Source organism: Bos javanicus, chromosome 26 (assembly GCF_032452875.1).
Source record: "Bos javanicus breed banteng chromosome 26, ARS-OSU_banteng_1.0, whole genome shotgun sequence".
NCBI classification, from domain to species: Eukaryota; Metazoa; Chordata; class Mammalia; order Artiodactyla; family Bovidae; genus Bos; species Bos javanicus.
In genome coordinates, this window is record NC_083893.1 from 46,464,953 (window position 1) to 46,478,360 (window position 13,408).

Here is a 13,408-nt window from a genome sequence, read left to right on the forward strand (position 1 = left end):
TTACGTCAATAGCCCAAGTGTTACTGAAATGGAGCTGAACTCTCTGGCCCTTGCCTTGCCCCCACCCCACTCCGCCATGTCCCCATCCTGCTTTTTAGCCTGTGCAAAAACTTTAGCCAAAGAATGAGTTTAATCAGAAAAGTGAGAAAATGGAGAAACAAAGAAAACAGTTAAAGGAGATCAAATAATAATAGATTAGTCATTAATCATAGTCAAGGAACTTTAGTTCCTTTTCAAGGCTGTAGATAATATTCTGAGCCGTATCCTCTGAGCTGTCTTACAGATATTGAAACCCTCACCAGGTGGAGAGGTTAAGTGTATCATGACCAGACTGTAGCCATGACATAAGTTGCCACAACTCTGAGAACTGGCCTCAAAGAAATGGAAACCAACTGACCCTGGAACTGAAGATTAACTGTGCTTGAAACAAGCAAGATGAAGCTGGTCAGACCACTGATCATCAGTTACAAGATGACTGTCAGAGCTGACTGTGCTGTTTCCACAGGTAGCCCCCTCCCTCTGTCTATAAAAGCTCTTGTCACCTGATTTGTCCGTGGGGTGGTGAGGGAGTCAGCCTTTGGACAGGTGTCCGCTCTTTCCTCACCCCTGATTGCTGGCATCCAAAATAAACCAAACTTTCCTTTCCACCAACTTGGACTCTTTAATGGCTTTTGAGCAGCAAGAAGCTGGACCCCACTCCTGGTTACACTGTGATATCAACCTTGTTGCTCTTCGGTAGCTAAGTCATGTCTGGCTCTTTGCAACCCCACAGACTACAGCACATCAGGCCTCCCTGTCCATCACCAACTCCCGGAGTCCACCCAAACCCATGTCCATCGAGTTGGTGATGCCATCCAACCATCTCATCCTCTGTTGTCCCCTTCTCCTCCTGCCCTCAATCTTTCCCAGCATCAAGGTCTTTTCCAATGAGTCAGCTCTTCACATCAGGTGGCCGAAGTATTGGATCTTCAGCATCAGTCCTTCCAATGAATATTTAGGCATATTATTAATAGAATATTAATGATTTATTTTACATTTTTTTCCTTAGTAAGTCTTCAAAATCTGATGCATGTTTTACCCATACATCACTTGTCAATCGCACCAGCCATGTCCCAAGTGCTCTGCAGGCATGTGGCTAGTGGCTGTGGTGTGAACTGAATGGCTTTATCAAAACTAGGAAGGTAACCCCGTCTTTATCCTGCCACGAAGGAGCAATCCTTGTTTTCTGCTATTGATATTTGAGAAAGTTTCATTTTAACTTTCCCAAGCTCGTTTTTGGTAGTGTAATGAACTAACTAGAGTGAGTGTCATGTTTAGAAAAGCTTCTATCAGCTTTCTGAAATATGAGCTGCAAAGTTTCAGGGCATTTCAAGCTTTCTTCTGCAGGGATTAATCTTAACTATTCTTTGAAATGATGGCACCTCACTAACCAGTGTGTTGTCAGCACTCACATTGTAGTGGCTTATTGTGTTACCTTTTATGTCAGAATTTCATGTCGAATCATGAACTTGAAAAAGAACCTGTATAAACGTGCTTGGGCAGGACCCTTTAGATGGAGGACGAGGGGATGAGATGGGAAAAGTGGGTGAGATTCAAGGAGGGAAAGAAGAAGCTGTCTACTGCTTGTGAGAGGTTGGGAGTAGACCCTCAGCCTCGAGGTCAAGCTGCAAGGCCTGTATGTGAACCTCTATGTTGGAGAAACAATTCCTCAAGGTCTCTAGTGTTTCTGTACATCTTCTCAGTAGAGTGACTGATGGCTTTTTCCCAGGGCTAGCTTTCCAAGGCTGAGCACAGAAGCATTGATATTTTCGAACTGTGGTGCTAGAGAAGACAATTGAGGGTCCCTTGGACAGCAAGGAGATCTAACCAGTCAATCCTAAAGGAAATCAACCCTGAATATTTACTGGAAGGACTGATGCTGAAGCTGAAGCTCCAATACTTTGGCCACCTGATGAGAAGAGCTGACTCATTAGAAAAGACCCTGATGCTGGGAAAGATTGAGAGTAGGAAGAGAAGGGGGCGACAGAAGATGAGATGGTTAGATGGCATCATTAACTCAACAGATGTGAGTTTGAGCAAATTCCAGGAGACAGTGAAGGACAGGGGAGTTTGGTGTGTTGCACTCCATGGGGTCACAAAGAGTCAGACCTGAATTAGCAACTGAACAACAAGCTTTCCTAGAATGTTTGCAAGTAACCGTGAAAAACAGAGAGAGTACCTTGTGGCAAAAGGCCAGTTTGTTTCCTGGCAGGGTAATAAAGTCTCCCTGTGGAAATGAAGGTCTGATGTGTGCGCTATATTCCTCATTTCTAACCTGGGGCTCTTGTGTCTTCCACCAGCATCTCATGAAACAGTACAGGCTCACTTGTTGGCATGCAAGGAGGTTAGGATCTTAGGCTCTCTGTAATTCCTGGCACACTGGGAGCATATGAAAGGCTGTAGGGTTAAGAGCAGGGTTAAGATCATTAGAATTCAAGACCTCTAAAGCCTGGGTGTTAGTTCTAGAAAGTCTTGTAGGTCTTCACAGAACCATTCAACTTCAGCTTCAGCATTATTGGTCAGGGAATAGACTTGGATTACTGTGATATTGAATGGTTTGCCTTGGAAATGAACAGAGATCATTCTGCCATTTTTGGGGATTGCATCTGAGTACTGCATTTCAGACTCTTTTGCTGACCATGATGGCTACAACATTTCTTCTAAAGGATTCTTGCCCACAGTAGTAGATATAATGGTCATCTGAGTTAAATTCACCCATTCCAGTCCATTTTAGCTCACTGATTTCTAAAATGCCCATATTCACTCTTGCCATCTCCTGTCTGACCACTTCCAATTTCCCTTGATTCATGGACCTAACATTCCAGGTTCCTATGCAATATTGCTCTTTACAGCATTGGACTTAACTTCCATCACCAGTCACATCCACAACTGGGTGTTGTTTTTGCTTTGGCTCCATCTCTTCATTCTTTCTGGAGTTATTTCTCCACTGATCTCCAGTAGCATATTGGGCACCTACTGATTGGGGAGTTCAACTTTCAGTGTCCTATTTTTTCCTTTTCATACTGTTCATGGGATTCTCAAGGCGAGAATACTGAAGTGGTTTGCCATTCCCTCCTCCAGTGGACCATGTTTTGTCAGAACTCTCCACCATGACCTATCCATCTTGGGTGGCCCTACATGGCATGACATAGTTTCATTGAGTTAGACAAGGCTGTGGTCCATGTGATCAGATTGGTTAGTTTCCTGTGATTGTGGTTTTCAGTCTGTCTGCCCTCTGATGGAGAAGGATAAGAGGCTTACGGAAGAGAGACTGACTGAGGGGAAAACTGGGTCTTATTCTGATGTGCAGGGCCATGTTCAGTAAATCTTTAATCCAATTTTCTGTTGAAGGGTGGGGCTGTGTTCCCTCCCTATTATTTGACCTGAAGCCAAACTACGGTGGAGGCGATGAAGACAGTTGTGGATGTGACTGGTGATAGAAGCAAGGGCCGATGTGTAAAGAGCAGTATTGCATAGGAACCTGCAATGTTAGGTCCATGAATCAAGGGAAATTGAAAGTGGTCAAACAGGAGATGGCAAGAGTGAACGTCGACATTCTAGGAATCAGTGAACTAAAATGGACTGGAATGGGTGAATTTAACTCAGATGACCCTTATATCTACTTCTGTGGGCAGGAATCCCTTAGAAGAAATGGAGTAGCCATTTTGGTCAACAAAAGAGTCCGAAATGCAGTACTTGGGTGTAATCTCAAAAACGACAGAATGATCTCTGTTCATTTCCAAGGCAAACCATTCAATATCACAGTAATCCAGTCTATGCCCCAACCAGTAATGCTAAAGAAGCTGAAGTTGAATGGTTCTATGAAGACCTACAAGAACGTTTAGAACTAACACCCAAAAAAGATGTCCTTTTCATTATAGGGGACTGGAATGCAAAAGTAGGAAGTCAAGAAACACCTGGAGTAACAGGCAAATTTGGCCTTGGAATACTGAATGAAGCAGGGCAAAGACTAATAGAGTTTTGCCAAAAGAACACACTGATCATAGCAAACACCCTCTTCCAACAACACAAGAAAAGACTCTACAGATGAACATCACCAGATGGTCAACACTGAAATCAGATTGATTATGTCATTTGCAGCCAAAGATGGAGAAGCTCTATACAGTCAGCCAAACAAGACTGGGAGCTGACTGTGGCTCAGATCATGAGCTCCTTATTGCCAAATTCAGACTTAAATTGAAGAAAGTAGGGAAAACCACTAGGCCATTAAGGTATGACCTAAATCAAATCCCTTATGATTATACAGTGGAAGTGAGAAATAGATTTAATGGACTAGATCTGATAGATAGAGTGCCTGATAACTATGGACTGAGGTTCATGACATTGTACAGGAGACAGGGTCAAGACCATCCCCATGGAAAAGAAATGCAAAAAGCAAAATGGCTGTCTTGGGAGGCCTTACAAATAGCTGTGGAAAGTAGAGAAGCGAAAAGCAAAGGAGAAAAGGAAAGATATAAGCATCTGAATGCAGAGTTCCAAAGAATAGCAAGAAGAGCCTTCCTCAGCAAGCAATGCAAAGAAACAGAGGAAAACAACAGAATGGGGAAGACTAGAGATCTCTTCAAGAAAATTAGAGATACCAAGGGAATATTTCATGCAAAGATGGGCTTGATAAAGGACAGAAATGGTATGGACCTAACAGAAGCAGAAGATATTAAGAAGAGGTTGCAAGAATACACCGAAGAACTGTAAAAACAGATCTTCATGACCAAGATAATCACAATGGTATGATCACTCACGTAGAGCCAGACATCCTGGAATGTGAAGTCAAGTGGCCCTTAGGAAGCATCACTACGAACAAAGCTAGTGGAGGTGATGGAATTCCAGTTGAGCAATTTCAAATCCTGAAAGATGATGCTGTGAAAGTGCTGCACTCAATATGCCAGCAAATTTGGAAAACTCAGCAGTGGCCACAGGACTGGAAAAGGTCAGTTTTCATTCCTATCCCAAAGAAAGGCAATGACAAAGAATGCTCAAACTACTGCACAATTGCAGTCATCTCACACGCTACTAAAGTAATGCTCAAAATTCTCCAAGCCAGGCTTCAGCAATACATGAACCGTGAACTTCCAGATGTTCAAGTTAGTTTTAGAAAAGGCAGAGGAACCAGAGATCAAATTGCCAACCTCTGCTGGATCATCAAAAATAGGAAGAGAGTTCCAAAAAAACATCTATTTCTGCTTTATTGACTATGCCAAAGCCTTTGACTGTGTGGATCACAAGAAACTGTGGAAAGTTCTGAAAGAGATGGGAATACCAGACCACCTCACCTGCCTCTTGAGAAATCTGTATGCAGGTCAAGAAGCAACAGTTAGAACTGGACATGGAACAACAGACTGGTTCCAAATAGGAAAAGGAGTATGTCAAGGCTGTATATTGCCACCCTGCATGTTTAACTTCTATACAGGGTACATAATGAGAGACACTGAGCTCGATGAAGCAATAGATGGAATCAAGATTGCCGGGAAAAATATCAATAACCTCAGATATGCAGATGATACCACCGTTATGGAAGAAAGCAAAGAAAAACTAAAGAGCCTCTTGATGAAAGTGAAAGAGGAGAGTGAAAACGTTGACTTAAAACTCAACATTGAGGAAACTAAGATCATGGCATCTGGTCCCATCACTTCATGGCAAATATATGGGGAAACAGTGGAAATAGTGACAGATTTTATTTTGGGGGGCTCCAAAATCACTGCAGAAGTGACTGTGGCCATGAAATTAAAATGCTTGCTCCTTGGAAGAAAAGCTATGTCCAACCTAGACAGCATAGTAAAAAGCAGAGACATTACTTTGCCAACAAAGGTCTGTCTAGTCAAGGCTATGGTTTTTCTAGTAGTCATGTATGGACGTGAGAGTTGGACTATAAAGAAAGCTGAGCACTGAAGAATTCATGCTTTTGAACTGCGGTGTTGGAGAAGACTCTTGAGAGTCCCTTGGACTGCAAGGAGATCCAACCAGCCCATCTGAGACTCCCTTGGACTGCAAGGAGATCCAACCAGTCCATCCTAAAGGAAATCAGTTCTGAATATTCATTCGAAGGACTGATGCTGAAGCTGAAGCTCCAATGCTTATTGATAATCAATCTCTTTGCTGACTTAAAGAAGAGTCACTTCATTTTCTATAGCCTTTTAGGAGCCCTTCCATGTACTAAACTTTGTTTTTGGTATACCAGATATATTTTGGCCACCTGATGTGAAGAATTGACTCATTAGAAAAGACCCTGATGCTGGGAATGATTGAAGGTTGGAGGAGAAGGGATGATAGAGGATGAGATGGCTGGATGGCATCACCGAGTCAATGGTCATGAGTTTGAGTGAACTCCGGGAGTTGGTGATGGACAGGGAGGCCTGAAGTGCTGCAGTCATTGGGGTCCCAAAGAGTCGAAAACAACAGAGCGACTGCACTGAACTGAACTGAAAGCCTGAGTATGGCTTCAACTTTATGTTTTGCAGGCTTGAAACTGGCTGTACTAACTTTACACATAAAGGTAACTGAAAATCATGTCTGCCGTGAAACCCAAACAAAATGCATCCTCAATTAGATTCCTAGAACCAACCCCCCAAATGCTGGTGACCATTCTATACCACCCAAAATGAGCAGAAATTGCAGTAGAAACACGCAGCAGTCAAAGCCGATTGGAGTTAAAATATTTCACATTGGTAAATTTCACAACTCTGTGAACACATTTTTTCCGATAGCCTTCCTTTGGGCTGAGAGGCTTCCAAGGTGGCACTAGTGTTAAAAAATCCACCTTCAATGCAGTAGACTCAGATTCGATCCGGGTCAGGATGATTCCCTGGAGGAGGAAATGACGACCCACTCCAGTATTCTTGCCTGGAAATTCCCATGGGCAGAGGAGCCTGGCAGACTGCGGTTCATGGGATCGCAAAGAGTTGGACATGACTGAGCATGCACACACAGCACGCATGGCCTGAATGGGTCTCTTGCACATGAGATAAATTCATTTTTTTAAAGGAGATATGCATTTTTTAAATTTTATTTATTTTTTTGGCCATGCTACATGGCATGTAAGATCTTAGTTCCCTGACAAGGGGTCCAACTCATGCCCCTTGCATTGAAAGCACAGAGTCTTCACCACTGGACCTCCATGGAAGTCCTGAGATAAATTCTTAACTTGTAGATGGTGGTGTCCTCAAACCCCAGCTCCCAGTGAGATGCTCCAAGCACATTCTTTCTCCACCAGCTGAGTTTTCTGTCAGGGTGTCTGTTTCCAAATCTGTTTTGGCCAGCTTATCCTTGAAGGGCTGGGGACTTTCTCAGCACTCTTAGAGCAGGGATTTGGTGCTCCAGACACTTTTGCTTAATTCTTTTTTAAAATGTAAAATGACTATTCAATAATATGTACACAGCTAAACTCACACATTTGCTGAGTTTTGACAAGCGCAGACATCTATATCACTCTGATCCCTATCAAGTGAGAAATGTGATTTTTCCTGCCATATCAGTAAACAAGGCTGTCACAGTCATCGGTGATTGCAGCCATCATGGATGGTGTGCCTGCGAGCCTGAGGAAACTCAGGAAGGAAAAGAAGACCTGTCATCTATCAGCCATCAGACTGCAGCCACTCCCTATGGTGAGCCTTGAGGAAACTCAGGATATGAAAACACAGGATGCTGGCCCCAGATAGTCGAGGTACATATCAAAGGAATGATTTCAGTGAGTCCAGCCTCCTGCATCTTCCCATACATAGAAAAGTACTAAATTTCCTAACTCAGGATATCTAGTTTTCTTCCTTTAATAAGCATCTGTTGATGTTCTAACTACCTGCTTCTTGTTGCAAAACTTCTGTATAATCTGGCTCCCCCCTCACCTGCTCTGACCAGTTCTTTCAGGATTACTTGAGATGCTACCTCATGGGCTTGAAGTCCTAAAATTCCCACCTAATAAAACATAACTCTCAACTTTTAGGTTGTGAATCATTTTTTGAGTCCATACAAGGTACGAAGCATTATCATAAGTCCATAAATTTCCCTCCTGCCCTTCCCCAGTCAAACCATGGTGTGCTATGATGTTCAAAAATTTTTCATTAAACTTTTGATTTTGAGATCATTGTAGATCCACATGCAGTTGTAAGAAATAACATAGAAAGACCCTGTGTGCCTTTTCCACAGTTTTCTCCAAGGGAAGCATCTTTTAAAGCTGAAGCACCATTTCACAACCAGATACTGACACTGATACAGTCAAGACACAGAGCATCTCCATCTCACAGGGATCCTTCAAGTTGCCCCTTGATAGCCACACTTCTCCCCTCCCCACATCCTCTTAACCTCCAGCAACCATTTATCTGTTCTCCATTTTTATCATTTTCTCTGCTCAAGAAAAGTCTGTAAATATTATCATGCAGTATGTTGGGTTTTCAGATTGGCTTTCCTCACCAGCCCCTGCCAGCCCCACCCTTTGCCATTCTCTGGAGGTTAATCCAGGTTGCTGCATAAGCCAGTCGTTCCCTTTTTACTGCTGAGGAGTCTTTCGTGGTGTGGATGCACCCGGCTGTTTAATCGCTTGGTTGTTGGAGGACACCTGGGTGGCTCCCTGTTTTTGGTTACTGTAAGGGGAGCTGCTATCCACGTTTGTGCACAGATCTTTGTGTGAATAGTAGGCTTCATTTCTCTGTGCGTTGCTGAGTCAAGTGGTATTTGCAGGTCTATTTTTTTAAGAAACTGCCAGGCTGTCTTCCATGCTGACTGGACCATTTTGTATCCTTACCAGTGATGAATGTGTGACCCAGCTTGTGGCTTCTTTTGCTTCAGGATTGGGATGTATGAGGGAAAAAGAAATCCCAAAGAACCTTCACTCTGTGGTTCCTTGGGTCCTGAGATCCTTAACTAGCTTGCCTTCCTCTTCCCATATTTTAGAGTTCTCTCAGATTTATTTTGCATGTGTAACGTCAGGGGTATTTAGTTGTACTTAATTGGAAAAAGAGGGGAAAGTATGTCTACTTCATCTTTCCAGAAGCAAAAGGAAGTCTACACTTGATTCCTTTTAAATACAACTTACTGATATACAGTTTACATGCAGAAAAATCCCCACATTTCCAATGAGCAGCTAATGTTTTATACCTGTAGGCACCCACGGCGACCACCACCCCACTCAAGGTACCGAACGTTTCCAATTCATCATCTTTCAGATAACCACTAGTCTGACTTTTACTACCACAGATTAGTTTTGCCAATTTTTGAAATTCCTATTAAAAAAATCATATGGTTCATTTTGTTCTTTGCGTCTTTTATTTTGCAGCATCATATTTTTGAGATTCACCCATATTATTTGGAAAACTCTTGCTTTTTACTGAATAGCAGTTAATACATCACAGTTAATTTATCCTTTTTAAAAGTGGGTCTTAAAGGGCAATTTGATGCCAACAAGCTGAGGGACTGGAGATAATATTTGGGCTGGTATGACCACGGATGCATAGGTTATAAAGATAAAGATTGAAAAGAACAATCAGAGCAGTTTCATATATTTTGTTAACAGGTTAATATGCAATGTATCATTCACCTTCCTCAAACACATTAATTTTAGGAAAAGCCTTTTAGGTGCCCATGGATATCCATACCTTTCGAAATTCTGATTAACTGAGAGCTAGAAGTCTGTGTGAAATCTGCCTTATTCATGCTCTCAGAAGCGACCACAGGGTCACTACCATTTTACCAGAAATATGCCTGCTATAAAGTGATAAATAAGGAAAATGCGATACAACAACTGGCCCGAAAAGACTCTTCATTTGCTTTAAAAAATTGGAGAAGCCACTTCATGTTGCTTTGCTTGTAAAACAAAGCACCATCGAAAACAATAATGAAATGTTAACTCAATTACAGAGGCGAATTTTGTTTGCAGAGATTTCCCTCTATAACAGGCAATGACAAATATTGCTGCTAAAGACAGGGAAGGGATAACATGCCAGTGGTCTCGGGCCGCAGAAAGATCACCTCTGAGCCACCAAAGTTGTGACTGGTTCAGAAAAGCATTCACTGGGGGCTTGCTACATGCACAAAGCACTCAGTGCATACCAAGGAGGATGCAAAGATCCTGCCCAGAAAGAGCCTGCAAATTCATAGGGAGAAAAGACCGATGCATGGAAAATAAAATAATTGTGCACGATTTCTTACTAACCCCACTGTATTGGTTCATAAGGGCTTCCCTGGTGGCTCAGCTGGAAAGAATCTGCCTGCCAATGCAGGAGACGCAGAATCAATCCTTGAGTCGGGAAGATCCCCTGGAGAAGGGAATGGCAACCCACTCCAGTATTCTTGCCTGGGAAATCCCATGGACAGAGGAGCCTGGCCAGCTAGAGTTCATGGTTTTGTAAAGGAGTTGGACATACTTGGTGACTAAAACAACAAATTATTTCATAAATCCTTCACAGAAGAGCTCACCCAGCAATCCTGGAGGTAATGATACAGGTAAGATAGTCCTTTTGTTCTGAAGTGAGTGGGACTCAGACACTGGTAGCTTTTGCCCAGGGTTTTATCCCAGACAGGAGCTGGGATGCCCTCCCTCAGGGTGCCTTGTGCTGAACTGCACTTGTGTGGAGTGGGAAAGTGCCCAAAATGACCTCCCCCAGAATGGCTAGGAATTGGGGGGAGGGACAGAAAAGGATGTACACGTCAGAGAGGAAGCTGAATCTTCAACAGTGGATGCAGTAGGTCCGCCTCCTCACAAAGAGGAAGTTGTATTAGCCAAGCCTTTGTTGCTCACCAGAAAAGTCAGGTTTAGGGATAAGTGTTCTGGAGATAAAGTTGCGTTTGGATGTCCTGACTTCCAGGACCAGGGGATGAAAGAGGAAACACTAAATTGTAAAGGAGAGCTGGGACCAGAATTGAAGAGGACCAAAAATCAGAGGATTGATGGTGGCTGGGACCAGAGACCAGGGACCAGGGTAGTGAGTGAAGTCGCTCAAGTCGTGTCCGACTCTTTGAGACTCCATGGACCTACCAGGAGCCTACCAGGCTCCTTCATCCATGGCTTTTTCCAGGCGAGAGTACTGGAGTGGGTTACTATTTCCTTCTCCAAGGCACCAGGGTAAGAGCCGTGGAAACGGTAAGATGTGCTGTTCTGACGATGTGTGCATCTGTTTTTTCCCCATGTTCTTCTTCTTGTCTTTGTTGTTTAGGTAGTGTTCAGTCTTTTTATTGAAAGGCAGGCATGAGGTCCTGGGTGAAAGGAGGTGAGGGAAAAGGTCTTCAGTGAGGGATTTGTAAAATTAGTATTATCTCTTCCTGAAATCATCAATGATGTTATTTGGAGTTTTCTCCCTGGAAGATGTTTTAATCTACAAATTTAATCTCTTTTCTAAGTGAACTCTGGTAGTTTTATGTCTTTCTATGTGTTTGTCCATTGTATCCAAGTTATTGAATGCGAAGAGTTGACTTATTGGAAAAGACCCTGATGCTGGGAGGGATTAGGGGCAGGAGGAGAAGGGGACGACAGAGGATGAGATGGCTGGATGGCATCACTGACTCAACGGACGTGAGTCTGAGTGAACTCCGGGAGTTGGTGACGGACAGGGAGGCCTGGCGTGCCGTGATTCATGGGGTCGCAAAGAGTCAGACACGACTGAGCAACTGAACTGATCTGATCTGATCTGATTGAATGTATTGGCATAAAGTTGTTCATAATATTCCTTTATTTTTAATACCTATAAAATCTGTTTTTGTTGTCGAGTATTTCAGTCCTGATATAGATCATTATTGCCTGCTCTCTTTTTTTCTTTCAGCCTGGCTAGAAGCTTTTTGACCTTTTTTATTTTCTTGAATAAACAGCTTTAGGGTTCATTGATTTTTCTCCTCTGACTTCCTATTTTGCATTTCACTGTTTTCCACTCTGATCTTTATTATCTATTTTCTTCAGCTTACTTTGGGTTTGAGTGGCTCTCTACTTTTTAAATTTTCTTCAGGAGGAACCGAGCTCATAAATTTTGATTTTTAGTGCTATAAATTTCCTTCAAGTATTACATTAATTGCATCATGCAAATTCTGGCATATTGTTCTTTAGATATATTAACATATTTTTAAAATGCTGTGTTTTTGCTTGAAACTACTGTTTTAAAATACTTTCTGTTTCCCTTTTGATTTCTTCTTTAACCCACTGATTATTTAAAAATATATTATTTAGCTTCCAAATAATTGGGAATTACCTGTTATCTCTCTATTATAGATTTCTAATTTAATACTGCTGCTGCTGCTAAGTCGCTTCAGTCGTGTCTGACTCTGTGTGACCCCATAGACGGCAGCCCATCAGGCTCCTCCATCCATGGGATTTTCCAGGCAAGATACTACTGTGACTAAATAATATACTTTGTATAAATCAAATCCTTTTAAATGTGTTAAGATATATTTTAAAGCTCAGAATTTGGTTAATTTGAGTAAACAATCTGTGTGCACTTGAAAAAAATGTGTATTCTGCTATGTTTGATGGAGTGCCCTAAAATTGTTGATTATGGCAATGTGATTGATCAGACTGTGATGAGGTTCTATTCAACTCTATGCTGCATATGAGATGTGCACTTGAAACAAAAAGAAATAGGTTAAAAGTAACAAGACAGTAAAAGACATGATTACACTGATCAAAAGAAAGCTGAATTGGCTATATTAATATCAAAGTGAATTTCAGATTTCCTTACTCCATTTTTTGTCTACTTGTTCTGGCAGTTATTGGAACAGAGGAGTGCAATCTCTGACAGCTTTGAACTTGTCTATTTCTCTTTTCAATTACATTAGGCTTTTGCTTCACATATTTGGAAACTTTCTTAATAAGTACATAACTGTTTAGGATTGTTGTGTGTTCTAGATGAATTGACCCATATATCATGATGAAATGACTTCATCTCTGGTAATATCCTTTGCCCTAGAATCTACTTTGTTTGAAGGCTTGGAAAATTTAGGATTTTTTTTTTTTCCTGTCTTTCCCCCTTCTGTTCATCTTTGCAGACTTCAGTCACACATACAGTAGGCCACTGGAATTTTCCTTACAGCTCACGAATTCTCTACTAATTGTTTTCAGTCTTTCTGTCTCTGTATTTTATTACGGGCAGTTGTGGTTCCTCTGTCTTCAACCACTCTTCTCTTCTGCAATGTCTAATCTGCCATGAATACTATACAGGGTCTCACAGGCCAGGCGCTTGGTGCAGAGCTCTCGGGTATCTTTTTAAATAAGTGGGAGAAGCAGGCCCAGGGACTGTCAAGGGCCTAACAGCTATGTTTAGAGCAAAAGACTCTTGACACAGGCTTTTCTGATTTAAGAGTTTATGACCTGGAAGCAAGGAGATAGAAGGATGGCAAGCCATTCATCAGCTCTTCCCTCTAACAATTTCCTCCAACTCTA